Raw genomic sequence first — 9,569 nt, 5'->3', positions numbered from 1 at the left:
CCTTCATCTGCTGTGTGTTTTTCTGTCTTTGCATTTTGCTTATCTTACTGTGTTTGGGGTCTCCTTTTTGCAGGCTGCAGGTTCGTAGTTCCCGTTGTTTTTGGTGTGTGCTCCCAGTGGCTAAGGTTGGTTCAGTGGGTTGTGTAGGCTTTCTGGTGGAGGGGAATAGTGCCTATGTTCTGGTGGATGAGGTTGGATCTTGTCTTTCTGGTGGGCAGGACTACATCCCGTGGTGTGTTTTGGGGTCTCTGTGACCAATTATGATTTTAGGCAGTCTCTCTGCTAATGGGTGGGGTTGTGTTCCTGTGTTGCTAGTTGTTTGGCATGGAGTGTCCAGCACTGTAACTTGCTGGTCGTTGAGTGGAGCTGGGTCTTAGAGTAGAGATGGAGATCTCTGGGAGTGCTTTCGCTGTTTGATATTACGTGGAGCCAGGAGGTCTCTGTTGGACCAATGTCCTGAACTCGGCTCTCCCACCTCATAGGCACAGGCCTGACACATGGCCATAGCACCAAGGCCCTGTCAGCCACACAGCTGGCATGGTGAACCCGAGGGCGGACTGGGGTTGGCCAGCAGGATCCAACCAGAGTGCAGTGAAGTTGTGGCTATGGGCACGGCTGCGGCAAGCCTAGGGGGTCATGCTGCCCTCTGCTCGGGCTCTGGGGCAGCTCAGCGACTGTGGAGGTAAGAGATGCCAAATGGGTAGTTAGGGCTCTGCTGGGATCTTGGCTCCATGCCATGTGGCGGGGGTGGGGTGCTAGGCTCTCAGTCACTCGGGGAGAGAGGTGGCGGTGCTGGAGAGAGGGGCGGATTGGGAGGGAGGAAGCAGGGCGTGACCAGGCAGCCCGGGACTGCAGCTTCGCCGAGAGCTTCCACCTTCTCAATCAGTAACATTTATTTTTGCTTCTTTCTTAAAATCTCCAACTCTCTGCTTACATTACCCATCCATTTTTACATGCTGTCTACTTTATCCATTAGAGCTCTTAGCATGTTAATCATAGTTGTTTTAAATTCCCAGTCTGATAATTCCAACATTCCTCCTGTGTCTGGTTCTGATACTGGCTCTGTCTCTTCAAGTTGTTTTATTCCACTGGTGTGCCTTGTGATTTTTTTCTTGATAGGTAGATAGTTTCTTGATAGATAGTTTATGCCATTGGTATGTCTTGTGAATTTTTTCTTGATAGTACCTAGGTGATGTACTAGGTAAAAGCAACTGCTGTAAATCAGCTTTTAGCAATGTGGTGGTGAGGTCTGTGGGGAGAGGAAGCATTCTATAGTCCTATGATTAGGTCTCAGTCTTTTGATGAGTCTATGCTTCTAGACTGTGCACTTCACAACAGTGTCTCAGGTTTTTCTCCTCCCTTTGATGGAACAAAATATCTAGTGTGGCCTGGAATTTGGTATTTCCCTTTTTCCAGGTCAGTTAGCCTCTGATAATACTCCAACAAGTTAGGCTCTGGTTAACTAGATTCCTCTAAGGGAAAGCCTTGTTAAGAACAGGGTTCTCTGGTGTATTTCAAAATGGTCCCTTTTTCCTTCCCCCAACCAGAAGCCACAGGAGATTTTTCTTTGATATTTACTGTGAGAATCTGGTCAAATTCCTGAAGGTAAACCTCACTGTATTGTGGAGATCTCCCTAAGACTGAGTCCACCTGGAGATTTTAACTCTTGGTTTTGTCCACACTGAACCTCTGCAACTCGTCAATTACTGTTGAGGTTCCTGTGGTGGTTCTTCCTCAAGAGCGTCTGCTCTGTTAAGCTATGACTCCCTGTATTCCTTCGTTTGACTCTCCAGTCTTCAGGGCAGGCATTTGTCCTGTGTCTTACCCTAGTTAAGGGATCCAAGAAGAATTGTTAATTTTTCAGTCGGTTTAGCTTTTTACTTATTGTTAGAATGTAGTGGTGACTTCTTACATGCCAGACCAGATACTAGAAATTCCTATCTCACAGTTTTTGTAGGTAGTATTTTTAGGGTCTCTCACAGACTGCAACCAAGATGTCAGCTACGACTGTAATCATTACAAGACAAGATTGTGGAAGGTTTTACTTCCAAGCTCCCTCATGAGGTTGTTAGTAAGATTTTAAGTTCTTGTGGTATTGAAAATTCACATAGAAATGAAAAAATATCTAGAACAGATGAAACAAATTAGGAAAGGCAAGTTGGGTTAACACTACCTGATTTCAAAACTTTTTATAAAGCTATATAGCAATAAAAGAAGTGCAGTATTGAAATTAAGATAAACACATACATCAGTGGAACAGAATATTGAGTCCAGAGGTAAACCCACACTTATATGGACAGCTCATTTTTGAGAATGGTGCAAACACAATTTAGTGGAAAAATAATCTTTTCAACAAATAATATTGGAACAATTAGAAAAACACATTCAAAAAATATGAAACATTAAATTAGATTCAGGGATCATGCTAGGGACCTGAGGAAGGTATCTGCAAACTCTTTCATGTTTTACTTTTATGAACCTCTTTAGTTTGACCCTTGAATTAAATTAACAGCTCTGTGTTTGGGGTTCATGTTCTGGTTTTGATCGATTCTAATTCTTATGCCCTCAGTGTTCCTACTCTACTTTTGCCTCAGAGGTCTTTTTACTGTTTCTGAAAGTCTAACTCTAGCAATCACTATATTAATACTTTATAACTGAATCTGTATCCACAGCTATATATTTGTTTTGTCATATTGAATTTCAACATATTTAGAGCAAAAATAGTGACAAAATATTGAAGAATTCCGTAACTTCGGATCATCTCCTTGTGATAATGCTCATTATTTTTAAAAATCACAAAAAATAAAACTCTTAGGACATCATAGGACACTAAGTAATTTCATGTGAGTTACTTTTTAATCTAGATTAAGCATTTAATTGGGAATTTCTATAACTGAAAATAAGAACATAATTTTAATTAATTTCTAACATTAGGTATATACCTCTTGGCAATTTTCATGAGTTCTTGAGCCTTCTGCCTTTCATGATATTGTAAGGAAACATCTTTTTGTTAAAAATATGTTGAATTTATAAAATACCTGTGGTTTAGATATGATAGTTGTCATCATTTTGCTCTAGAAGAAAAACTGCAAATAAAATTTTGGCCTATGGAAATCTAAGCCCTTTATTCTAAAAGATTTTAAGTTTAAATGCCAAGTAGGTCATTGTAACAAAAAATGTTCTGGTCCTATTACTTGGATGTAAACATCTGCTTTGGCTTTAATGTCAAAAAATCCTGAGCTTAGAATCAATATATTCTTTTAAGATAAGAGAAACAGTTTATTGTTGAGAATAAAGAACGGAAATGGAAAGAAAATTTAGTCATTTCAAATGCAAATTTACATGCATGTAATTCTCATTTGTATGCATGCAGTTTCAAAATGACTATGTGTTTGATGTGGAAAGACTAAAAATCATTTGCTACAGAAAAGCATTTGCTACACATACATAGGAATATTATTCAACTTGAAGAAAAATTTACCACATGCATTAAATTGACACTATAGAGGTTGTAAAACAACAACTAATGAATTATTATCGTATGAATTGTATTTGTTTAAGGATGTTTACAATGATAAATGTGTCCACGTAAAAAACATTTCACTCATATGTTTTTATCTAAACTTGCATACATCCCATATATTTTACTTTCATTTTGGTATTCCATGATATAAAAATTAGAAATTGCAAGAAAATCAGACTTGTGTGTTGTTTTTTACAACACTGTATTCTGCATTCTTGATAAGAATCTTTTATTTCTTAACTCCTCAGTCTCTAACTCTAAATATCTAACTGTCTGCAACCAGATGCTCTGTAAAATGTCTTATTTGTTAACTGTAAAATTGCTGTGTCAACTTGTTCAAATCCAAAATACAGTGTGACACATAAGAAAAAATAGAAATGAAGCTAAGGAAACAAACAAGCACATAAACAGAAAAGCCAATTATTATTTCTAAGGAGCAGACTTCCTATTTTAAAAAATATATTTTAAAGTTATTTCTCAAATTATTCAGAATCAACATATCTTATTTTCAACACATCACAGAGAAACAAACATATGTCTGCTTTAAAATTTTTCTTCTGCCTGGGTTACTTTATAAAATAAAATAATATAGTTTAGCATGGATGATTTGTATAGACACTATAATAGGCAATCTGTATTAAACAGTTAAACATTAGGAATAGGAAACACACACAATCGGAAAAGAAAAACACACTTATGCACCTTGCAAATTGAGCGATAGGAACCCTTTTTACCAAAAAACAGTTACACAGGAAAGGTATCACTGAGAGCAGTATTGGTTTAAGAAAAAAAGTCACACAAAAAAATTATAACCATCTTTTAACTAATTCCCAATTGTAGGCAAAAATACTGCTCTATTTCTCTACCTGGAACACCATGGTGAAGCAGAATATTAGACTGAAAGTTAGAAATGAGTACCCTATTTTTAATTCTATCTCATATTATATATACAGGTATAGGTGTGGTGCACCACCCAGATTACTCTTTAAAGAAGGACTTGTCACCCCTCTTGGAATCTGAATTAGGGTTTGACACAGCGGCAGAGAACGACCTCACCCAAGGCCATGCTTTTCCTATGTGGCGCATATCCAACAATGAATCCACAAGGTCAATCGCAATGTTGGAAAATGCTGACAGGTTACATTGACTCCAAACCTCCTCATGAGGATGGTCAAATTTGTCAGGTGTGAATCGGTTTCACCTCTTCCTCTTAGTGCTGCTGCCGCCCTCATCCTCACAGTGTTGATCCTTAATTAATACTTCATATGATAAACTCTTTCTCAGTTTCTGCTTCCTCAGAAACAAACTAGTGACAGTAATTCTCAGGAGTGGTGCAAGAAAGAATGCAACAATATTTGTAACTGGATGTCTTGCCAGCCTCTCTGCCATCATGAGATGATAAGTGGGGCACAGAGAACCCCTGACTCAAGGTGGTGATCCACTTGTTAAAAGTCTCACAAGTAGTGAACTGGCATGGTTTAACAGTGAAAGGGAATGCTTAAGCTGTAGCCATTTATCAGACATTTGAGAGGCATAAGGGAAATAGTAAATATAAAGACAATGGGACAGGATACCTATTTATTGCTAAGTATCATTGATACCTTGAAAAAAGTAATGAAAAGCTGCAGGGGATTAATAGGTAATTAAAGCTAGCGTGAAAGCCAAAGTGTCCCTTTGGCAGTGTGTAAAGTGACTCTTATCCTGCAGCTGGAGGACAGGTAAAGCTGAGGCCAGGCCAAGGACTTAATAGTATGAATGGCTGAGGTCCAGAAAAGGTTAAAAACCCAACTAAATCAGGTTCGCTACGCCAAATTCAGGGCCGGTGTTGGGGAAATATAGGACCCTAATTTGACAGGTGTCCCCAAATGCTGAATCCTTAGATATAACTGCAATCCCTGAGCCTGCAGAAGTTGCCCAGCCCTCCCTATTGAAAGCTAACACTCCCTTTCTATTTAAATGCAGAGGCTCCTTCCTTGTAGGACTGCTGCCCGCAAACGGTTTGGCAGGTTATCAAAATGTTAAATGTAGAATTACCATAGGATTTAGCAATCCTAGCCCTAGATATAATCCCAAGAGAACCCAAAATATATATCCACACACAAGCTTGTATGCTACCTTCACAGTAGCATTATTCATGATAGCCAAAAAGTAGAAATGATACAAATTTCCAGCTGATGAAGGGATTAAAAATTGTGGTTTTGTTATCCATTTGCACAACAGAATAGTCATGCAATGGAATAAAAATTAATGAAGTGCTAATATATGCTACAACATGAAAGGATTTTGAAGACATTAGGCTAAGTGAAAGAAGCCAATCATAAAAGATAGATTGAATGATTCCATTTATTTGAAATGTCTACAAAAGGCAAACTTGGAGACAGAAAGTATATTAGTGGTCTAGATTGGGAAGGGATGATGGTGGAAAGAAATGAGGACTGATAGCTAACAGATATGGGGTTTCTTTTGGGGGGGTGATGCAAGGTTCTAAAATTAGATTTTCATGATAGCTGCATAATTCTGTAAATACACTAAAAGTTATTGAATTGTGCATGGGTGAATTTATGATTTACAAATTATATCTCAAAGTTGTTTAAGAAATGGTATGGAAAGTTCTCATATAACTTTCACTCATCTTCTCCTAATGTTAATTCCTTGAATAATCAATACCAGTAAAGTCACAGACTTTATTTACTAAAGTACTTCTTCAATTCCAGGATCCAATTCTGGATCCCAAACTGCATTTTGTTGTCATGTCTACTCAAGTCTCCTCCAAAGAGCTAGTTTTTCGTTTTCATAATCTATCATTAGAATCTAGTTACTAAGCCCAGCTTACAATGAAAAGGAAGGCAATTGAACTCCCATCTCCTTGATAGAGAGGTAACTGAGAATTCATAATATTTTTTTGAAACTATCAAAGTAGTTAAAAAGTTGGGGGGAAGGTATATTGGAGTATGCAAATAGCTAGTTTCTTTTTAAAGTTTGTCCACTAATTTTGTCATTCATCAATGAATCTTGCCTGCAACAGTTATTACTATGGTGTTCTTATGGTGATTTTTCTATTTCCTCATTTGTCTACATTGTAGGGGAGGGGAAAAATAGCTTTTCCTTCTACCCTTCTTGGTTTTTGGGTGGGGCTCTGTAACAAAACAAAACAGATTAGCAAGAGAAAAGCCTAAATTTATTTAATATCAGTTTTACATGGCACAGAAGCTTTCATAAGAAAATGAAGATCAAAAGCATGTTTATACTAGGTTTGATGAAGAGTAGAAAGTCATGGGAAAATGTGATAGGACAAAAGGGTATAAGCTAAGTGTAGCGACCTGGGAAAAACTTATCAAGGCCTGTTTGTTAAGATTCTTCTTGGCATCCCTTTGTCTTCCGAGATAAGGGTGCTCCTTTTCTCCAGATATAGGAAGGGCATCTCTCACATGAGGCTTTTATGACCCATTTCAGGGAAGAAGGGTGAGGTGGGGGGGAGGGAGTCACAGTGGTATTCCTGCTTCTGTGGTTTTCTCACACTCTTTTAGCTTAAAATATTCAATGTACTAAGGTGCCGTATTTTGGGGTAGTGTGTCTTGCACCCTATCACAGTATTCAACCAAGTCACTCCTTGCGATGTTACAGTTCAATGGGTTTTGACAAATGCATAGAGCCATGTATCCCACACCCCGATAACAAAGAGTAAATTTCCATCACTCTAAATTTCTCATATGAAGCTCCTTTGCAGTCAGCCCCTTTCCTCCTCCAACCCCTGGCAAACACTTATCTGTTTTATATCCATATAGTTTGACCTACTGGATGTGAGTATTACATTGGATATGAGCATATACACATATGCCTGCACCCCTCTCCTCCTCTCCATACACAAGAATGTAGCTTTTGTTCCATAGAAGAGATAACAAGGAGCAGAATCTGAGTTGAGTTTCTTGCCCCTCTTGAAAGGCTGCCATTCCTCTCTCCTATGTCTGTAGCACAAAAGACACCTCTCAGAGTTGTTTCTGTAAAGATTCAGGAAAAAGAGCTTGTATATACTGACCACTCCTTCCAGGGATTTCACACTATCCTGCCAATCTGCACTTGACCTTTAATATTTTGTCAGCAATTCTAGCTAAACTCTAATGTGTTCAGTAGCAGCTATTCCAGTAAGTGTGAATTTGCATCTGTTTTCTCTCTTCAAGCATTGTATTTTCTTAGATTTTGGGCCAGTTATTTGATCTGCTACCAGTTATGATTTTGAAGTTAGTCCACCTCTTTTTCTGTTGCAAGAGAGGAAGTGTCCCACTATTTAGCTCTGCATCTTGGGGTAGAATCCAGAAGTTCTCAGTTCTATAGTTTTTGGTTTGCTACTACCAGTTTACACTTATTATGCAAAGCAGGACTCTATACCCTTAAGATTTGTGCTTAGAGTGAAAATAGATATGTCTAATGCAGCCCCACTGGTATAAATTATACAAACTCTGTCTTTCCGAGTAGAATTTTTCTCACTTCTGTCTGTGCATACATCTGGAAAGTAACATAGCCAAACTAAGTAAGCATTTCTCTATTTTGATTCTTTAAGTCTTTCAAAATACATTTTACTTATCATTCTCTTGCTGTTATTGACCAGTTTTCCATTTTATTTTAATATGAAAAATAAGTGAATGTTTGTGCTTTTCCATTGTAGTATCTGTGGGTTATATAAACTGCAGGAATGTAGCTAGTCCTTCTTTGGGAACTTTTACATAAGATAACGTCGCTGCCTGTGGATATCTTTAGGGATGCCCTCTTTGTCATGTGTGATATAGTTAATTTTGTTTATTTTTTCTTGATTAGCATGGCTAGGATTTTAACTGTTTTATTTTCTTTATTTTTATCTATTTTTGAAATGTCATTCATTTCACATTTTGTATTTACTATTTCTCTTCAATTATTAACCTATGTTTTATTTGCTCTTTAAAATGTGCCTTAACTTTGTATCATACAAATTTTGACATTTGGGGGTTTATTATTATTTAGTTTGAAATATTTGTGACTACTTTTTGGAGCCACAAATATAGAACATCTACCAAGTGTAGGTTGATGCTTTAGATTTTTTATTTTTATTGATGTCTAATTACCTTCAGTATGTACGAGGGTATAATTTATATTACTTAAATACTTTAAATATACTGAGACTTTTTAATGTTTCTGCATAGGGTTAATACAGTCAGTAAATGTTTCCTGTGCACCTTGAAAAAATGTTCTCCTCATTCATTCAGTATTAACTTGTGAATTAGGTCAGGTTTGGTGGATAGTGTTCTAATTTTGTATTACTTAACTGACTTTTTATCTTTTTTAAAAATTATTTAAGAGTGATTTTTAAAATACAGACTGGGAGAAAATATTTGCAAGTGATGCAACTGACAAGGGCTTAATTTCCAAAATATATCAACAGCTCATACAACTCAATAACAACAACAACAAAAAATCTAATTCAAAACTGGGCAGAAGACCTAAATAGACATTTCTCCAGGAAGAACATGTAGATGGTCAACGGGCACATGAAAAGATGCTCAACCATTTTTTAAAGGTTTTGACATTGAATATGTTAGCAAAACCCTATATGACATGAGTTTTCTGCTTGGATCTAATTGATTAAAGCAAGCATATTTAAAAGTAACATTTCTTGAATAAAATTTTAGGGTTTTTTCCTGTATTTTCTAAAATTGATAGACTGTTTATCATTATCATTTTTCCTTTTGGAGAGTCTTCAGCTGTCATCCTAATATCTCAAGAGACTATTTATAGACCAAGCATATTCTTTAGGTGGTATAAATTTCCTGAACTTGACATTTATGTGTCATATCTATAAGAGTTTTATATACATACGAATAGATATACATAATTATATATCTATCTATAGTTTTAGTAATATATACATATACTTTCCTAAGTACGTATTTGTGTGTTTATATATTATAAGCTATTGCCTCTCTCAGCTTCAAATCTACCCTTCTATATGCAACTTCATGATGTTGGGATTGGGACTCTCCAAATCAGTTTCTGTTTTGCCAGCTATTCTTGGTTA

The 9,569-nt window shown here is 36.8% G+C and overlaps 1 pseudogene; it reads left to right on the top strand.

The window, feature by feature from the left end:
- The first annotated feature begins 497 nt into the window (after positions 1 to 497).
- LOC117199356 (cerebral cavernous malformations 2 protein-like) overlaps positions 498 to 9,569 on the top strand; it is a 29,325-nt pseudogene continuing 20,253 nt past the window's right edge.

This window comes from Orcinus orca, chromosome 12 (assembly GCF_937001465.1).
Source record: "Orcinus orca chromosome 12, mOrcOrc1.1, whole genome shotgun sequence".
Lineage (NCBI taxonomy): Eukaryota > Metazoa > Chordata > Mammalia > Artiodactyla > Delphinidae > Orcinus > Orcinus orca.
Note: the sequence above shows the minus strand (reverse complement) of the source record. Positions and strands in the feature narration are given on the sequence as shown.